At 40.6% G+C, this 20,617-nt stretch overlaps 1 protein-coding gene across 10 annotated transcripts in view; it reads left to right on the top strand.

Moving 5' to 3' along the window:
• Window positions 1-20,617, top strand: part of KLF12 (KLF transcription factor 12) — a 227,315-nt gene that overhangs the window by 12,762 nt on the left and 193,936 nt on the right. For 4 of the 10 annotated variants that reach the window (XM_021548069.3, XM_021548073.2, XM_021548075.3 and 1 more), the window contains exon 2: window positions 13,569-13,725. The exons of the other annotated variants lie outside the window; for them this stretch is intronic. The gene's annotated coding sequence lies outside the window, so the exon portion shown is untranslated. The remainder of the gene's footprint in view (window positions 1-13,568; window positions 13,726-20,617) is intronic. 10 annotated transcript variants of the gene reach the window in all.

Here is a 20,617-nt window from a genome sequence, read left to right on the forward strand (position 1 = left end):
TTTTGCAAATTGACGTAACTAGTGCAGATCCTGTGAGAAGGATCAGGGCTGGAAACAAGGACCATTGTGCAGTCTAGCCTTGTGCAACAAGTTAGGAACTAGAAAGTGGTGGCCAGAGGAAAGGTTTTATTAATGCTTCAAGCTGCTTGAGAGCAAAATGAACCAGGTTAAGAGCACTAGAAACACATCTTGGCCCGATGGAGACTCTATGATGAAAGAATGTCTCTTTATGTTCATGAGAGAAGTCCAAGTGAGTGTTTACTTATCTGTGCTTTAAAAAAGGAAAATGAAATAAGTTACAAAGCTAATTTTACAGTCATCTCATGCACTGCTACTGTGAAACAAATTGGCCTGTGAAGAAAGATAACACCTTTCTAAGATCCAGTTGACTTTCGGTGATTTGTTAGTCAAACATTTGCTCCAGTTCCTCCTCCTTGACAGACTGTTCTTCAGTGAAGTGTCTGTTGAGGCTTCCAGTGGGATGCTTTCACTTTCCTCTGTTGAGCTTGTTACTGTTTATGATCTGTATGCTCTTTAGGAGCCATCAGTTTATTAAGATAGCCCTGTGCTATCTGGCAGTGATATGCAAAGCTCTGAATGAAGTTCATGAACTTCTCGACACAGAACTTCTGAACTTTGTCATCTGAGTACAGTGCTTTGCATGGCAAAGAAGAAATGTGACCTTAAAGCATTTGTGGTCATTAGCTTAAAATTGTTTCCCTGCAAAGGCTAATACTGATTCCGTTTTCTTATTGGAATGGAATGTTAAGGTGTTGTTTCTTGCTCTTCGCCAGTAATGTTGCTCTTGCTTTCTCCATGCAATGACTGTTAGCCCTTTTATCGTTTTTACTTTTGAGGTTTTAGGGATTTTAAATGCAAAATTAGTTTCTATTGCACAATTCTAAATGTAAAAATCAGTTGTACCTTATTTACATTTTTATGTTATAGATGACATAGCATGTTATAGGTCCCTGGAGCCCTGAATTTCTGCTGAGGATTTATTGCAGCAGTTCCTGAAAACAGCGTGATGAAGCAGTAACCCCTTGGTTTCTGGGCAGGTGCCATAGGCAGCTGGAGCTGCATGTGGTGGCTCAGTGCTGGTGTCTTGTTTTACCTCTGGAAAAGCTTGTAGTATCTCAAAAGTTGCTACATGGAAAGCAACTCCATTTCTTTCAGATGCTTTATGTGTCCTGCTCTTCTGTAACTGGGACAGCTGGGGTTTGAGGTGACCATGACTTTACTTGCAGTCCAGCATGAGGGTCCTGGGGGTGCTTTCCTCTCCTTGCAGTCTGGGTGTGGTCTGCCTTTTCTATGTGTCCTCGTATTTGTTCTGCCTCCCGGATCTTAGGAAAGTATTTCTGTTCTGTACATCTGTTTCCCAGTTGTGCTCTTGAACTATGTGCATTGCCCTTCTCTGGGATGAAGACAGGTTATAGAGGAGAGGAACTACTAAATTAAAGAGTGTGGAGAGGACATAAATAGTCCAAGAAAAGTGAAGATGTGTGTTTCATGAATAAATGCTAGCAAAAGAAAACCCTTTGTTGCTCAGTGATGACTTAAGGTCTTTTAAAAGCTACTTGCTGCTGAATATACTTACCATGCAACGTGGATTTCTCTTAGTGCAGCACTGGTTATTATCCTCTGAACATCTTGTCCATTACTATCATCTCAATCATGAGCTGTGAAATGATGTTTTTTATTCTGCAGAAACCTTTGAGACTTAGTGCAAGGCAGAAACTGGTTTTTCACTGCTTGCCAAAGAAGTTCATGTACCTAGTGTGATGGCTGGTGTGCTAAGTGATTCTGTTGCAATGGATTTATTTTTGTTGTTAGAACAATCCTCTGTTGAAGTGTCAGAAGTCTTCTGGCTGCTCCTTTGAGGTTTTGGGTTTTATTTGTGTGCTGTTCTTGAATACCTGTCTTTGTAAGTTGCATGCTTGTGCTGGATGCAGTGATTTGCTGCAGCTGAAGCCCATGAGTTTGGCTCCATGCATATTACATCCAGAGGAGGTTCTCGAAGGGCTGGTGTTTCTTTGGCTGCCCTGAGCCACCAAAAAACATCCATGTCTTAAGCAGGGTTCAGTTTCTCCGAGTAAGCAAAATGCAGCATCTTGGGCTCTGGGTATATTTTGTGTAGGAAAACACTTGCTGAAGGTGTCTTTTGGGTAGATGTGAGCAGATGAGAGGGTATGATATGTATTTTTTTAGTCTATATTCTTTTGGTGAAGCTTCAGAATCTTTGTTTTTCAGCAGGAATGTTTGGCTACAAAATGCTCTCTAAATATATAGTGTAAAAACACATTACCTGGCTGTTTGGAAACAGGTCTTACAGAACTTCTGACAGACAGGAAAATGAATTTTTGTGTTGCTTTGATCTGTCTTCACTGTGAAAGAGCACAAAGATACTCTTGAAGGTATTTTGTTTTAAAGTTTTAAGTATTCACATTTATCAAAGTGGAATTCATAAGTTTGTTATTTCTATTTAAGACTTTACTTTTTCTTCCTTTCTTCTTCAGGTAGCGACATTATGTCATTGCTGCTTAGCTTATGATCTCGCTTCTTCCAAAGATCCTATCAACAAAATTATTTTGAGTATATTTTGTGCTTCTCACCATTTATTAATGTCTGCAGGCTGCAGTAAGCAGTCATGCCTTAAATTGTTGTAAATATCTGTCAAATAAGTAAAAGAGAAGAAAAAAGATGAAGTAAGAAGCATTCTGTTACAACATGCTGCTCTGTTCCTAGATTTGATTTCTATCTTCATTAATATTTGAACTGTACTATAAAATGCATAATAATGTTTTTAGAGAGGGTGGTGAGATACACCTGTAATTGATACACTGACTGATTTGGATACGTGTATAAGTGCCTCATTTGTACATGTGCAAAATGAATGTAATGCTATTTACTCGGGACACTTTTAGGTCTACCATTGCGAAAAATGCATACAAAAGCTGAGTAATACAGCGGCTCTAAGATGTGTGCTTCAGATAGCAGGGTCCACAGAGATTTCTGTAGATGTACATTACTTCAGTTGCCTCTGCATGCTGATATGTTTTTTTGGAAGATATAAGGAAAAGTGTAACTTCTTTGTCAGACTGAGAATAACTTCCGTGAGCCTTGTAGCCATGAAAAGTGTATTGAAGAAGGCTGCTTGCAAGAGATATTACCCACCTGGTTTCCTTGGAAACATGAAACATGATTTACAAATATTGACTTCAGAAAGCTGCAGCTTAGAGGAAATCCTAAACTGTTGGTTCAGGTTTTTAAATTAATATCTCTAAAGAGTACTGGCCATGTTGAAAGTCACTGCATGTCCACGAAATGCCATTTATAATAATTCTGTGTTTCTTGGTGTTATAGCAAATTCTGAATGCTGGAGGACTGTAAAGAATCTGAATTTTACTGGAAAAGGGATACTGAACTGGGAACCTTGGCTTCAGTTTCACCTGTGTTAAACAGCTCAACTCCAGATGAAATGAAAAAAATTGATGCTCTTAAAAGTCAGGTAGTGTCTTACTACTGATGGAGTGGAATACTTTCTTCATGGTGAAGTTTAGGTACCGTGAATTACCATTAATATATTATAAATGTTTTAAAACTCAGTGGAGAGGGTTTGAACGCTCCTTGTTGTGTTCATGCAAGAGATTGTGTGATAAGCTTAAGTAAATGACATTTACTGGATAGCTTACTTCTATTGTATAGGAATTTTCATATACACTTACTTTTAAAGACTTATGGTCATAATTTGGTCTTGCTGGTCTCCTTATTTTTTTTTAAATGGAAAGCTACTTTATCCCTGGAGCACAGTGTTATCTTGAAAATGGTGTTTGATTTATCCTGGGGGGTTGGAAAGGGGCACCAGTATGAGAGAAGTGTACAGCAGACTGTTGCATATGAGTTGTGAATGCTAACTGCTGGGTAAAGATTAGTGAGGAGCAAGTCTACAGGAGTCAGTCAATCTAACTGAGGTGCTTCTGGCTGTGGTTTAATTTGTGCTTCTGATGTCAGTACTGGCTTATGTGCTTCCAGTTATCACCCATCTGCTGTGGTACATGTCCTTCTGTCACTTGGACATCTTTCTGCTGTCAGCAGACTGGATTGGGTCAAGAAATTGCCCAAACTTCATCTGTTTCACTGGGTTATTCTTAATGTGTTATTTTCCCAGTTCATCTCCCAAAACAGCTGTGGCTGTGCAGGAGCAATCAGGTGGTTGGAGGCATGAAAGCACCTCTAGCCATTCCCCAATTTAAGAGTAGGAAAGCCTTCTATTCCCTGCACTCTTCATCTGGAGGAGAACACCTCAAGAGCAGAGATGAGGTGAGATCTTGGCTTTTCCTACAGAAAAGCCAGGTGTTTGTCTGCTGGTTGTAGTGCTAGTACTTTCATGGCCATGAGGAGGTGGCAAGGCACCGTCTTTTAAGAAGGTATGATGTAATAGAATGAAAAAGTAAAGTAATTTGAAGGAATATGAACGTGCAAAGTCTTTGCTTCTGTTTTGACTGGGGTAAGACATTGTGTCCCAAACCATTGGATTCTTTTCCCCTAAGATGTCTTCCACGTTTTATACAAAACATCATTATTCCTTATGAACTGGAGATTATAAAGGTGTTTATGGTGAGTAGCCTAAGGTGGCCTTATGTAGCTATATTAATTAAGGTAAGGATGAACCTAGGTCTACCTTCATCTGAGGTTGCAGGAGGATTTTACCCTGGAAATGGGAGGTGGGATGCAGGCAGGTGGCTGCACAGGTGCTTGTAAGGATCAGGTCCTCAATATGCAGAGGCATTGGTGGTGTAGGCAAGCAAGGACTGCAGAAACCTGTAGGTCAGCGTGTCAGATATAGATGGCTATGTGTGTGAGCTGTATGTCTTGTGAGACAAAGGACTGAGAGCAAATAATACACCACAGAAACCTCCCTGCATGGGCCAGGTACTTTTCTTATCAAGCCAGTTGAACCTAAGCAGAAATGCTTAGCCCAATGGTTCTCTAAATAGTGTCTAACATCCTGAAGGCTACAAAGCTGTTTGTCTCTCTGGATGCTAACTAAGGAAGCATTCATCTGTATTGTTTTTCAGTGGCTGATTCTAGCTGGTGAGGGCAGCTTGCTCTTGATTTACCCTATGCAATAGCTATGGATTACAGTGGAAGAGGGTGTGAGGAGATAGGGAGATTAATGAATAGGAGGAGGGAATTAGGGACCTGTGGAAAAGAAACTTCATATGCAGAAAAGATACAGAAAGTGGAAAATGGAAATGTTGCAAAATCCCAGAAAAAACAACGGAGACCCTTGTTGTTGGTAACACGTGTGCTGAATCTGTAAGCTGAAGGGGAGGTCAGTAAACTGCAAAAAAGTCTTCTAGGTGTTTGCAGAAGGAAGACTGAGAAAGGGGTGGCACTTGAGTTTCAGGGTGGGGTGTTTTTTTGTTTGGTTATTTTTAAAGGCAACAGATAATCAGAGCAGAACGTAGGGCTGTGTATGGCTGAAGTCAAAACAGGTATACAGAATTGTTAATTGAGGATCGTAAACATGCCTTAAAAATTGAATATGAAGGCTTAGGATGGCAAACATAGGAAGATAATGATACCAAAGGAACTCTAATTCTTTGTGTAACAAACTACATGGATTACTGCAAAGTCAGTCAAAATGGGAACAAGAATCCTGCTAAAATTAGGATTGTTTGAATGCGAAGCCATTGTGCCAATACAAAATGAATTTCATATTGCAGGATTGGTTGTAAGATAAATGCCTCCAGAGGAATCTGAAGACACTAACTTAAACTTAGAAGGACAGAGGAATAACTGCAGTGAAGATGTACAGAGAATTCTTAAGAATACAAAAGTAGAAGATAAAAATGTATGAGATGGCAGTGTGATATTGCTTTTATTATTCTGGGTTTTTTTATTTCATAATATGAGTGTCTTCTGAGTATCAGTCACTTTAAGTGATAAGGACGTGACCATATAAGGTATGCAACCAGTAAGGAAGAAGTGAAAAAACCACCTTTACACGTATTGCTTTTTACTGATTTTCTAGGATGTCACCCCTGAATTGGTAGTTGCAAAAACACTCCTGTAGAAACATCAAGGGAGCTTCATATATTCACTGTTTTTTCTGGCAGAATATTGATATTATTTTTAGTTTTAGAATCCTTGTTGTTTTTAGCATGTACAGGTAGATTTAGAAACAGTTATGTGATATTTATTTAGCTGTTGCTTGTGTAATACTGGAGGTGCAGGGCACCTCTTTTGTCTTTGTGGCTCTAAAGCAGCTCCAACCCAGCATCAGTGTCTGTCCTCAGATACATCAGCTCTTACTCTAGGTTATATTGACTTTTGTGAATAAGGTGATGAAAGAAGTGGGAGGTGACATTAGGCGCAGATAAATACCAATTCAAGTAGAAAGTAAGTATCTTTTTCTTGCTTGCCTTCAGCCTGTAACCTGTGTGAATCTCTGACCACCAGCCAGTTGTCTCACCAGATATGAGAGCTACGAGGTGTTAAAGCTTTCTGGATAGAGCACTTGCGTTACCTGTAGCCCGATTGTGAAAGAAAGGAGAGCTGTTTCTGCTAGAGGAAGATGGAGACTTCCATTTTCAGCTCCATTATAAGATGTTTTTCACGTTGAAGTTGAAATCACCATTTGAAGTGTTCAAGGCCAGGTTGGATGGGACTTTGAGCAACCTGATTTAGTGAAAAGTCCCTGCCCATGGCAGGGGGCTTTTGAACTAGTTGATCTTCAAAGACACTTACAATCTGAGCCATTCTGTGATTCTACATGAGAGGAGCTAGTGTGGAGGTAAGTTGGAGACGCCAAGTCCTTCAAATCAAAAAGGGCTGTTTCATGTCTTCCATTCTCTGTCTGTCACCAAGCTGTCATTGCTGACTGTGAGGTTTGAGCCAGTGGCAGATGGCTTCCTCTGAGAAGAGGAAGGGATGAGAAAGAAAAGTTACAGTAGAATTGGCAAAGCCCAAAGCCTAAAGAGTCATTCCTACTGACTGAAAGGATGTAATTATTCTGGATTTGTGTTTCAGATTTACTTAATCTGGGCTCAGATCTGTATGACTTGAAAATACATTCACCAAATAGCAATATACTGGACTGGGCACGGGTAAATAGCAAAGTTACTGGGAGAATGAAAGTTACTAGGTTTAAGGGAGAATGATTGAATTGTGAAATGGCAAGTTGAAATAGCCCAGTTTTAATGTACTGTTAAAAAAGCCAACACCAAATCTGAGATACTGCCAGACACCTCTTTAGTTAGCAAACTGCAGAAGCATGTCTGTGCTAAAAGGGAAATGTGTTTACTTGGCTAGCTTTTTTGAATTGAAACATTATAGGTGTTGTGAAATACTGTAGAATGTACAAATGAGCATGTTGTTCAGAAAATCACATTGCAACACATGGGGCAGTTCATATACTGTGGTGTTTGTACCTTACTTAGTCATGATGGTGGTCCCAAACTAATGAATCTTGAAATTTTTTGGACAGGACTTAAGAATCTACTCTTAATTGGAGTATTATGAGTATTTTTCTGTGTGTGATGGGGTGAGGTAGAGGTGGGAATGGAGATGAGGGAGGAGGAGCATTTGCTTCTTACCGAGTTAAAGTTGTTTTGTGTTTCTGAAATTAATCAGTAATTGAATTAAAGCAGGGAAGAGTTGGGGGATCAAGGTGGGCAATTTAGAGGGGAGGTGCTGGAGGACTAAAGTGGCTTTTGGTAAGGGGGCAGTGGGAGGTAGGGTGTTTCACACCATCTAGTCTCTTCCTAGTGAATCTGAGAACTGATTGGGTTCCCACTTGGTAACGGGCTGTTTAGGAAATGACAGATAATAACAGAACAAGGGCAGCAAGACCCAGATTCACTCACCAAATAGCATGGAATGAGGGAATAAGGTTGTGCTGCTCAGAAGTGATAAACTACTGGAAGTGCTGTGCTGAAAGCGCTAGGGTGCCATCTGCATTGGTGAACAAGGAATATTGAAATTATGCATTGGTGGGCTTTGTAATTCTCAGTTGAAGTGCCTGTGTTTCTGCAGGAGTACGTCCAGGTTGTTTGATTGTAAGAGCAGCTCTTTGTCCAGAATTGTGCACCTGCGCAGCATCTGTCTCTTTTCTGACTATGTCACTTTCCACGTATTAGCAGAAGCCTCATCCTTGCAGAGGACTGGAGAGGACACCTCTCTGAACCAGAGGTTCATCTCAACTGGAGCTGAGATACTCTACAAATACACAAAGATTGTGGCATAGGGAAAAAAGTGTTAACATTGGATTTACTGAAAGTTTAAAGAATGAAGTTTTCACTGTTTACACAGGAGATAGAAGAGTATCTATTCAGGGAAATAAACCACTTCATGTCAAAATCTAAAATAGCCACTGAGGGATTTTTTTTTTAAACAACTGTGCTTTTGAAAAGTCAAGTTTTTTTAATTTGCAAGCAGCAGGGACATTGCACAGCGTAGTTTCACTTTGAGTTCTGTCACTAGCAGCTTTTTGCTTGAGTTGTTACTTTGGTGTGTCCTGTATGTCACTATAGCTAAACTGAAATATTCCTATAGTTTCATTATAATGTTTGGATTTCCAGTAACGAAAAATCCTGTAGTTTGTAGATACTCTGGGGCCTTCTTTTCTTCTTTTCATAGATACTTAAGCTAACTTTCCTTCATGCAGATTTTCGTATTTTATAATTTTGGTTGGGCTTCAAGTTAAAAAAAAGGTTAATTTTTTTTCCTTTTTAATACTTGACAATTTGAGCTGCCACTTGCTTCCTTTTCATGATAAAAGCACAGCAGATAAATAGAGGCCTCCATTCACATGCAGGTGATAGCAAAGGAATTAAATACAGACTGCTGCATTGTCTACTTTCATTTCCCTGTCTAAGAAAATAGCTTACTTCTTTGGGAAAATACAGGAACTCAGCCCTGTTCATCTTGTTGAAGCATAATACATAGAAGAAACTATTAATTCAAGCTTGCGCTTTTATTCTTCATAGCACTTAAAAGTTCCGCCAGTCTTGTTGCCAGCTGTTCCCCCTTAATTAATCTCTGTGTGTATAATTTCCTTTTCCCCTTTTTTTGTGGTGTTGTTACGCTGTCCTTTATTTCTGGGCCTTGAAATCTAAGCAGGTAATCAGGCAACAGCCTTCTCTAAATCCACTTCCCAGTGGCTAACTTCTCTAGCTGATGTAGTAGTGTACAGAGGAAGAAAAGACTGGGGAGTGTGGGGGTGTAGGCAAGGGCTTTCCCTTTCAATTCCTGGTACAGATTGTCTGTGTGAATCTGGAAATGGTATCAGTGTTCATTTTTCTCTTATTTAAATGTTGGTGATAATACCTGAGGGAGGTGAGTGGTGTTGTAAAGCTTCTAGGACTGGGGGTTGTATTAGATTGGATTGAGACAGTCTGCGGCAGACAAGAGGTGCAGAGTTTCAGTGTATTTACTGAAGGAATAAAATTATCCTGAAAATTTACCCATAGGGTAAATAGTAGGTATCTGCAGTTGGGTACTGAAAAAGTGCATCTGCTTTTGAAACAGAACAGATTCTGGTGTTGGTCTTCATATTGAGACTTTGAAAAATGGGAGGGTTGTATATATTTATAAATAAGCATAGGATGTTAATGACAAGCATTCTTTATAGATGGCTCTCCTTAAAAGTTCTTGCATGAGTAAATGGAGAGAGTTGTTATCCTTCCACATTTGAGAGATACTGAGATGCAACCAAAGAAATTATTACCTTTGCATCATTTGCCTTTGTGTTCACAGACATAAAACTTGGTTTAATATCAACAGAAAGGAGATAGTAACTACTACCCTTTTCTCAAGAAGTTTTGTTGTAATTTTCATCAGTACAGATTGTGAACGGTATGAGATGTTTTTCACATTGTGTCACTTTAAAGGTTTACAGATTTTACCGGGATAATGGCTTCAGACAGATGAAACATGATTCAGGTTTTAACTCTTGCAAATTGTAACATAGCAGTGTAAAGGAGGTGAAATCTTGGAGAGTCTGGCTTTGGATGATATGAGATTTCTTTCAGTGTTTGTACTAGAATGAAGGTTGCAAAAACAATTCTGATTTTTCTCTTCAGATACCAACTATATGAACACATAACCCTATCTCTGTGTTTAGTGTCTCGGAACCCTCTTAAACTGAAATCAGAAAAGTTTTAAAACTATTTCTTCTGTTTTCATATTGAATTATATCAGAGTTACAGCACATCCAAATGGATTATTCAATATTTCAGGAAGTGTATGAATACTATAATCAACCTGTTTGCCAAGATCTTTTGTGCAGGATTTTTTTGTAATTAAATCAGTACTCAAAGCACACTTCAGTTTTGCTACCAGTAGTGCCTGATCAGAAGGCCATGAAGAATAACAGAGAGTGGGTGGTCCCCTTGGAAGAGAAGCTGATCTCCTCATTTGGGTCTGTCCAAAGACTCAGTGACTGCAAATTGTGTAATTTGCTTTGAGAGCACAAAAGCTATTCAGTTATGTTAATCAGTGGTTCTGCAGCATCACAGAGTTGAGCTGTGCTTTTCTTGTTCTGTCTGAGGATTTTATCTATAAATGTATCATATATGTTCCATTTTCAAATAATTTATTTGTAGATCATAGGTCAGGATCCTCTTACGATAAGCATTCTACAAAGGAATTTTTAAGAATCTTTAGAATAAGACAGGGAGTAGATGGACACAAGCAGGCACACAGCAGGGAGCCATGAGGTGAAACTGATCACAAAAAAAAAAAAAAGCCACAAACAAGTCAAGTGAAAAAATAACCCAGGTCTTAGCACATCAGCATCATGCTGAAAGTTTGAATGTGGACAAACCCTACTTAGGACTACAAAACACACTGTAGTGTTTGTGTATGTATATATATATATATATATATATATATATATATATATATATATATATATATATATAGACACTTACACATATAGTGTAAAGATGGTCTTTCCTGTGTGTTTCAGCCATTTTTCATTTGATTGTTGCTGTGTTGTATGTCAACTGCCTTATTCTTTTTTGAGTGTTTGTCATTTCAGTACAACTGGTGCTTGTGCAGCAAAAGAGCTTGTTTATAGCAGCGATGGTTCACTGCTCTCACTGTCTCTTCCCTCTTCTTGACCTCCTCTTACTCTTCCTCTCTACTTAGAAAGCAGCTCCTTCCATCAAATCTACCCGAAATGAATCAAAATTACTTTTCCCTTAGCTTTTAAAACCATTTGCAGCCCTTTATGGTTGGGGTGGTTGGTTGGTTTGGTTACCCCCACCCCCCCAGTCCTGCTGTGTCTTGTCCTTGTTGTTGCCATTCATTGTTGTTCCTCCTATTTTACCTAATTGGCTGACATTCAGGCCAGTTCAGAGCAAAGGATACATGCATTCTCATCTGTCATATTTGCTCAGAATTTTTATTTATCAAGGAGACAACTTTGTCCCTTACTGTGTGTTGAGTATCTTCTGTTCTGTGTCTTTACTGTGCCTGCTTTTAGAGATTTTGAGTCCTCCTGGATACAGACTTAAGAAGTTGGGCTTCATGATGGGTTCTCAAAAATGCTCCCCCACTCCAGCAACCTGTTAACCCAAACTCACCTGTAAAAGTTGAAAGACTGACTTAAGACTGCCAGAGTCTGGTGAGGGGAGACAGGAGGCACAGAGTTAAGGGCTTTGCTGCCACTGAAAGTGGAGTGCATCTCTGCTGGTGGCAGCTGCTTTGCTCTTTGCACACCTTTCACTTTGATGATCTAGACTGCTCTGTGCATGGGGAGGGTGCTTGCAGGCAGGACTGGTCCTGCTGGGTTTGCAGCCCTGTGCACAGGAAAAGAGGGTTTTGGGTGGAAAAGAGGGTTACCAGTTCAGCACTGCTGTGTGAGCTGTGAGAGTAAGAAAGGTGAAATGTGATGCTGTGTGGTGAGCAACTTTGCTGAAAAAAAGAAAGGAGGGTGTAAAATATGATGCTGTGAGAGTAAGAAAGGTGAAATGTGATGCTGTGTGGTCAGCAACTTTGATGAAAAAAAGAAAGAGCGTGTAAAATACAATGCTAATAGTTTAATGGCTGCTGGGAGATTTTTGGAGAAGTCTGGGAAGTTTATGACAGTTGTTGATAATATCATGCAAATCCTTATGCTTAACAAAGCTTTAATCAGCTATCAAGTGACACTAGCTACTGACATGGTGCTTAACTCTTACACCATAACATGTATAGCTGAACAAGAAATGTAAATATGAGGTTGCTTCATGTCATTTCTGGCTGAAAATGCCATCAGAGAAGGAGTGCTTGTCTTTTTTTTTTTTTTTTCTTGGTGCATTACTGCATGTAGAGAGATCTTCAGGCAAGTGTGACTTGCCAGTGGTTCCTCAGCCGAGGCATGTTCTGTGGTGTGCTGTAGTGGTTTGGTCCCTGTGGTTCTGTGGTGTTGGGGCTCTGTGTGCGGGAGCTCCCGGCATCCTGTGGGACGGCCTTTGCACGGCCAGACTTCAAAGCTCACTCCTTCATCTCGGATTCATGCAGCAGCCGGGGCACTGACATGGAATCCTGCTGTGTTGGAAGTGGAAAAGAAAGTCGGTTGTGGACTGTTTTTAGAGAAAACTTTACAGACAAAGAATTTCCACTAGGAGCCCAGAACAGGATCTGGTACTTCCATGCATCTTTGTGGGAGGGAGTGGTTGGAGAGAGGAAGCAGCATTGGGCATACCAAGGCCAGCATGTGTTTTTCAGGGATCACTTACATTTTCACCGATGATAATTCTTGTTTTCAAATACATGACTTAAACATGGGGATAAATAAATTCCTAATATATCATGTATGGTTTCAGATAAAAAAGATTCTGGAGTAGGTGAGGCTCTGCTGCATCTCTGATTCTCACCTCCAGTTTTCTTTGTCATTAAGTTGCCCTACCCATGTGTGTAACTTCAGTTGAAATTAGAAACTTGGATAAGTTCAAGTCAGACTTTGCCAGATTATGACCTCCACTGTCTGGAGCATGAGCAGGCTGTGCCAGATAGATTCTTACTTGTCAGTTATGTCTGCTCAGCAGTAAGAAATGTAGCAAGGTACTAAAGAGTTTTTAATGCTCACTTTGAACAAGTTGATAAAACATGATGGAAATAAGCCAGAGATTAATTGAGTGCAGTTTGTTAATAGTACTGCAGCAATTCATGTAGTTTGAGTGGTGCCCATCAGCCTGGTTCCTCCCTTTGCGTTCCTCTTTATAGCTTCCATCATCATCAGACTTCATTGTCCTTGAGTTTTTGGCAGCATTCTGTTTTGATCAGTCAGAGCCAAATCCCCCAGTTACTCCTCTGCAGAAACTCTGCAGAAGTGTGCTGGTTGTGGTGGGTGTCCCTCACCGTGCTCTGTGCTATTAAACATTGGAAGAGATGTTAAGTGCCATGTGCCAGGAGCGTATCTACCTCTTAGGTGCTTACTTAATTTTGACTTGAAGAATGAGCCTTGGATATAAGTACTAAAAATCTTTCCACTAGTGGTTCTTGATCTGTGTCTTCATCCCTCTCTTTGTCCCCCAAGAAATTAAAATTCTATGTGTTTTGTATGCTTTCTCTAGGTTATCTTCTTCCAAGTGCCCAGTAGTTCTGTCACCTTGCAGACTGAGGGGGTGAAAGTTGAGGAGGCTGATACAGAAAATATTGAGTAACAAAAGCTGAAGAGGGTGCAATAGTTTTGATGTTTGATGTATCTCCACAACGAGGCCTGAGTAAAAGGTAAAGTTTCTTGGAAACTTGATTTACATAATGTGCAAAGGATGGTTATCAGATCAGTCAGGCAGTGAGGTGAGCGTGCATGTGTAAATTTTCTCATTAGTCACTCTTTCCTTTCCTTTTACTCTGAATTCCTGTCCTTCTGTTCTATAATTTAGTGGTGCTCTTAAAAAATCAAAACAAATTACTTGCTTTTTTCTTCTTTTTTTCCTCTGAATTTCTTCCCCACTTGTGATCTACGTCTTTGCAAATCAGATTTATTCCCACATTCCCCTGACTCACTGGTAAGTATATTCAGTATTGTCTGGGGAAGAGACACGAAATTGTTGTCTTCCTCTCTTCCCTCTGAGAAGTTTATTTGGCACGTTAATGAATTTCCTATATTCCCAAGAGCAGCTCATAAAGGGGAGATTTCTTCTCCCAAGGGCAGTGAATGTGAAGTGATTGCCAGAGCATTGTTCTTCTAAATAGCTTATTTTTTTCTCTGTCTGGACCCTCCCCCCACAACTATTTTTAGAGTACTGATTATGTGATAATTTGTGTTTAGGCTTCCTTGAAGTACCCAGTAGGTTAATGCAGACTCACCTGTGGGTTTGGTATTCATTGAAACTCAGATGAAAAATATAATTCAGGTTTTCCAGGGGAGTTCAGGGATCCCTTAGCCCATCTATTCCACTGTGCAATGTCACCAGTATTCAGCTGGGCTGTTTGAGGTGGCAAGGAGAAGATGGATCACCATGGTGAAGTGGCTGGATCGGTACTCACAGTTCACATGTAAGCAGGAGTGTCCAGCAGCACGGCTGCTCTGGCACAGAGCTTTGGGATGACTGGAATGCACAGCTGTAGGAGGAGGTGAGCCAGCAGCTTCTCCTGAGGGTGATGTTTCTGGACTTTGTCACACAGAGCACTGTGTCCTGCGCTTGAGAATGAGACCCCCCTGAGATTAATTTTCACCTCCCCCCAGCTCCTTCAAAGCTGATGTACATGTTTTGTGTTCCTCAGAGTATGGGCTTGGCCATTCTGGCCTGCCTGCCTTGCTGCCTCTCTGAGGAACTTTTTCCCCTCTCCTGCACTCTTACTCAGTGCAGCTGGATTGTGTCCTGGCTGCAGCTTCTGCCTCTCTTCCCTGCTGTGAAAGGCTTGTGAACCTTGCTGTTGACCTCTCTCCTTTGCTAGAAGGTTTCTGCATCTCCAGCACAGTCTCTGCGTCTTGGGAAGAAGTGTTGCTTGCTTTCCCTGGCCAGTAGCTCAAGTAGTCACTGGCCCAGTTGCAGTGTTGTGCAAGGATTTAATAATTTGTGCCGATGAGCCCTTGCAGAAGCCCATGGGCCTGATAGGTGTGACATGACTCCTTAGTGGACAGTTACCAGCAACTTTCCAGTGTTCTTTTAGTAATGTTTTCTAGGTTTCGTAAAAGGTTTACTTCACCTTGGGCTTGCAGTGGTCCTGTGCTACGAGGCTGGAGACAATTGAGCAGTTCTGTTATGTTCTGAGCTCTGGTCATCCTGCCTCTGAGGGGCTCGCACCTACAATAACCTGCCAAGTAATTGCTGTTGAAAATTCGACCGATACTGTTGGGCTGTCAGCTGGGATTAATTTCTTTTGAAGTACAATACTCTCAGAAGTATTTACAGCAATGGCACAATCTGTGAGAGTGTTCACAGAAGTCAGCTAACAGTTGTACAGAAGACTGCTCTCGCAAGCTAGCCCTAAAGCATTAGGGTAAACAATGGTTGTTTTATTAAAAGAAGAAGTGTCTCCTTAGGAGTGCCTTCTTGCAAAGGGCTCTCTTTAGTAGAGGTAAAGTGAAGACCTGTGCAGCCAGGAGATAGGTGACCAGGACACCCTGCCTTGCTGCTGTCATGGTGACTTTCTGGCATGAATGTCACAGCTGCTCTTAAAAACAGTGCCTTACCCAGTTCCTTCCTATTTCAACGTTTCTCATAGCCAATTTTTCTACTCAAACCATTCATATTTTAGTTTATTTCTGGACATAAATCATGTGTTAAAATTTCAAAAAGCTTCTTGGTCACCTTGACTTTGAATGAGAATAGGCTTCAAGATGTAGCAGCTTCAGCAATGTTTCTGAAGCATCTGAAGTGGAAAGATGAGTGGGAAAATTACCTAGGTGGTAGTGAAGTAGTTAGCATAGATTTTTCATATCTACTCAGTTCAAACATTTTTGCATTACAATACTTCCTATAGTATTGACACCCATGACTGCTGCCAGTGCATCATGACCACACCTGGGCTTGGGTTAATATCTTACAGGGGCAACTCACATCTTTGATAATCTGATCCTGAGAAGATGTAGAGTGGTCATGGGCCAAAAAAAAAATCATGTTGACCATGCTACCTCACCTGTAAACACAATTTGAGGTTGCTCCTCTGCACCTTGAGGTGCACAAGGGAGATACTGAAGTCTCCTGAAACACTGCTCTGCAAACTTGGGTGGTTGAGGTAGATGCAGCTGTGGCAGCATTGCTCTTCAGGCTCTGTCTGGAGGCAGAGCTGTGAAGTTGTGATGCGTTACAAGCACTTGCACTCTGCATCTGTTTGTGCATTGAAATGTAAAACATTGATTGTAAAATATTGCCCACTCATTTACAATCTTGTTGGGGCAAAGCTTACCACAAATGTCCGTATGGTGAACTTGCTGATTTGCGTTTAAGAAAGTGTACTGAATTCAGATAATCTTCTGGATTATTTTGTACTGTTTAGCAGGCTGAACATCTATCTCCTCCCACTTCTGGAAGCACTGGAGGTATTTTGAGTGCTTTTACTCTTGCACACTTTTCTGAACTGTCCTGTTTTGGTGTGCTCCTCTAGCTCTTTACATCTTTCTTCTCAGCTTCTCCAGAGTACCCATAATTTACAGCAAAATAGCAGAAGTGCGAAATTTGGGCTTGCTTGTCAGTTTTGGGGTTGTCCCCAGGTTTTCTGGACAGAAATGTTTTTGCTCTGAAGTGATGCAAAGAACTAAATCAGCAACACTGGGAGCATTTCTGTAGCTCATTGCTTTGCTATAAAATTCCTCGTGTTATAGAGATTATCTCTGCAGTCATAACTTTTAGGTTGTCTTAGTTTTCAAACAGAAGATTAATTTTTGTAGAACCAGATTACACTGGTGAAGTTTTCTTACTCTCCCGGAGAAGGTGAATGTGTGAATTTTTCAGATTATGTATTCAAAGAGAAATATTTTATTTTTTTCCCATGTAGTCAAAATGAAAGTACATTCAGACCTGGGGAACAGGAAATAATACACTATCCTTTTCTTCCCAGAACAGTACTGCTGCCTCTGCCAATGGGCCTCTCTGAGAGAGCCAGTGAAGTTGTCAAGCCCGTCTGTTTTCATCCACTGACACAGGGCACCAAGGCAGCTGGAGGTGCAGACATACAACAAGCTAGGGTGGGAGGGTGGGGTTTATTTTTCCTTCCTTTGCTCCCTGAGCAGCAGAAATTTTTTCTTGCTCACTGACAGCATCACCGTTGTCAAGATTTTGGTAGATGGAGTGATCTGAAGGGGATGGAAACTTCTCAGCTAGAAGTGTTGAAAGGGCACCTCAACATATGTCATCTTAAGAAGCTGGTCTCAGCCTTACATGCATTTGTTTCAGTGTCAATCTGGTGTTACTAACCGGGTTGCTGGGGGTACATGAAACATCCACTGTAGGGGCTGCAGGCAGAATCCTTAATTTAAACAGCAGAATGGTTTGTTTTTTGTTTTTTTTTTATGAAGTAAAGGTCAGAAATGCTAAGGCTGCTATTAGCTGACTCAATCCTGGAAGAGATAAGAAAAGTGGTAATACCAGAAGTAGGACACACATAATTTATAATTTATCAGTGTATAGGAAAGCATATTTAATGTCCTGCTGTGCAATAAATGTATCTGCTATAGGATCACCAAACAGCGATAAGATGCTCTGCTTGTTCTTTTAAATAATCTTTTTTTTCACCTAGTTAAAAAGAAATTACTTTTGTTCTTTATTGTCCAATTGATCTAAGAGCTTTATTTCCTGTGCTTGTATCTGCTGGGTTAGAAGAATGAATGATGAAAAGGAGCCTACCTTGAGGATTACATATTTGCTGCTACAGCATATATAAAGGTATACCATGAAGTTCATATTGCGGGCAATTAGTGAAAACTTTTCTTTCAGAAACATGAAAATGTGATTAACTGAAGGCAGCCTGAAGGAGCATGCTGGCAGCCTCTCGGCTGGCTTGGGGAAGAGGCAGGCTGTTCTGGAGGTAGGCACAGAAGTGCTATCTCACTGCAGTGTAGTTAATGGAACTAGACAGAGTTGTGGCATGACTGCGTTCGGGGGTCACGGCGGTGAGGGATGCCATGATTCAACCTGATGTAGCAAGGGAGCCTTGGCAGGGAGCCGCTGTGTTTGTAAGGAGCGGAGTAACCACAACTGCCAGCGGCCTTGAAAGATTCCGCTGTGGCTTTCGCTATGAATAGCAGGCACGGCTGCTGAAAGCTCGGGTTAAAAAAAAAAGTAGATACCAGTGGGAGACACCGTGTGAAGGAGACATGAGTTCTGTCTCCCAATAACAATAAAAATTTGTGGTTCTGCACCTGTCCTGGTTGTTGTAAGACAGAAGAGGATTGAAGATCACATAATATTAAAACACCAATTATACTGATGTGTGAGAGGAGTGTGGACAGAGGAGAGCCACCATAGTTCTGGTTTGTTTCAGTAGATGTGGAAAAGATGAGCTCCTTACAGTCTGCTGCTCACTACTGGTTTAAAAGACCTCTCCTATCAGTGGTTTTATTCTGTTGCAGAGATCAGATGGGTTTGTTTTTATTTTAAAATGCTTTCTGAAAATGATCGGCTAATTAGCCCAACTGTAGAAATGTCTTAATCATATGCCACACAAATGCATCTCACTTGTAGTTTGACTTGGAATTTAGACCAAAACTGTTAAACAAACTCTAAGTACTGCAGTAGTTTTTATTCTGTACAAGGGATGTGCTTTTCTGTCTTAAGGGAAGGGAAATCTCTGGATTTAACCTAAGTTAAGGCTGACTCTATCCCAATGTGTTTTGCAGTGTAGGTAGATGATATTTAAGCATAAAGTATCAGATGTGAACTTTCTAGTCTGTGGCTGCGATAACAAATGAAGCATAAGAGCCAGGATTTTTGGCTGATGTGTTGTGAAACAAAATGTCAGTCAGTTTTGCTTTCTCAATGTAAATTACGTTAAAATGGTTTAAATTGCCAAAGACAAATTGAGAATTTTGGGCCAAGCTTTTCCACTGCAAATCTGTTTCTCTACCATGAAGGAGGCATGGATTTTGCTTTTAACCTGCTATATAAGAGGTGATATAAATCAACTTTTAAAATAAGTTTGCTTTCTTTGTTGGCTTTTCATTCTGCAGCCTATTAATCTCTTTTCTCTTTCAAGTCTTGGATGTCTTTCTCTGGTGTCACTGTGGGTGCTTAAAAGGGTGCTGACCCTTTGTGGTACCAGGTTCAATCCTGACTTTAGTTTCTTCTGTGTCAGTATGGACTTCTATGAGATTCCTCCTATTTTGTAGCTCTGAGCTGGGCTTGCCTTGATCCTTGTAGGACTGGGTATCTAGTTGCCAAAACTCAGTGCCTTGCGCTGCTTCTTCTGTGCCTGGGGCATCTTTCCTGGCTTTGCTTGCCCCTTCCAGGGAGTCAGGACAAGGGCAGCCTGTCCCTGCCACCCTTTGCTAACCTGCCACAAGGTTATTTGTGATGAATTGCATAAGCACAGTGCATGAAATTGGTGCAGAGGGGAAGGGGTGGGGGGTGTGGAGGGAAAGTTGCTACATATTTGTAGTTGTGTTCTTTATTGGTGCTTCTTGGTGTTCTGCGTCAGAGGGAAATTTGACAAAATGTAGTTATTTTTTAACTTTACTGATGTTACCTGCTTCTTCAGGAGTCAGGAAAAAGAAAACTTGAGCTTGGTTTGGTCACTGCTGGCTTTGAATTGCTAGTATGGAGTGTGTGTTGGGTATATGAGGAACCCTCCAGCTGGGAAGAGAGGAACCAAGAGATGGGATCTGACTGGCCTACACCTTATTTTGTAACTGATTAAAGTATTTTTCTTGGTACTTTGCTCTTGCCCAGCATTCACAAATAGCATGCAGTTATGGGTAGTCTAGATTCCTGATAACTTGGTTGAATGTAGTGGTATTGTCATAAAATGTCTTGTTAGGTTGCAGAGGTGATGATGGTAGTCCCCTGTCTTGTGATGTCTTTGTAGAAAATGTGAAATTTCCTTATACAGGTTGTTTACATGGCTTTTTGTTTGACTTACTGTGTAGTAAATCTCTGGGGAGCAGCATGTGCAAGAGTCCCTTTCTCTTCCTCTCTGATACCTCTACTCTTGTGATGAGAAAAATTACTCAAACCAGAGTCCTTACCACATTGAGACTGTTATTAACAAGACATTTTCTATGGGAGCTTTAGACTTGATGAATTTGCCCAGATCACTGTTTACTGTGGAGCACAGTGCAAACCGCTCATGCCTGGATGTCTTCTGAAGAGTGGGGATCATTGTAATTTGTGTGCTAAGAAATGAATTTTGCAGCTGGCTTGGGTTTTGCATTTGGATTTTGGTGAGCAGTTCCTGGCTGCTTTCTTGTGTTTGTAAATTTACCAGACTTGGGAAATGCCTAAAACTATGTAGAGGGTTTTTTTTGGTGGTGGTTTTATTTATTTTTTTTTTTTTTTTTTTGGTGGTCTTTTTTTTTATTATTATTCCCTTTTGTTCCCCTGTGATGCAGATCTGAAGCTGCTGGGTTGGAAAACTTCAATATTGCAGAACAATGTAAATACATAGGGGGCTGTGATGCCATTAAATCTATTACAACAAATTAGTCTTGTAAAGTCTGCATGGAAGAACTAAAGGTCAA

Source organism: Lonchura striata, chromosome 2 (assembly GCF_046129695.1).
Source record: "Lonchura striata isolate bLonStr1 chromosome 2, bLonStr1.mat, whole genome shotgun sequence".
Classification (NCBI taxonomy): Eukaryota; Metazoa; Chordata; class Aves; order Passeriformes; family Estrildidae; genus Lonchura; species Lonchura striata.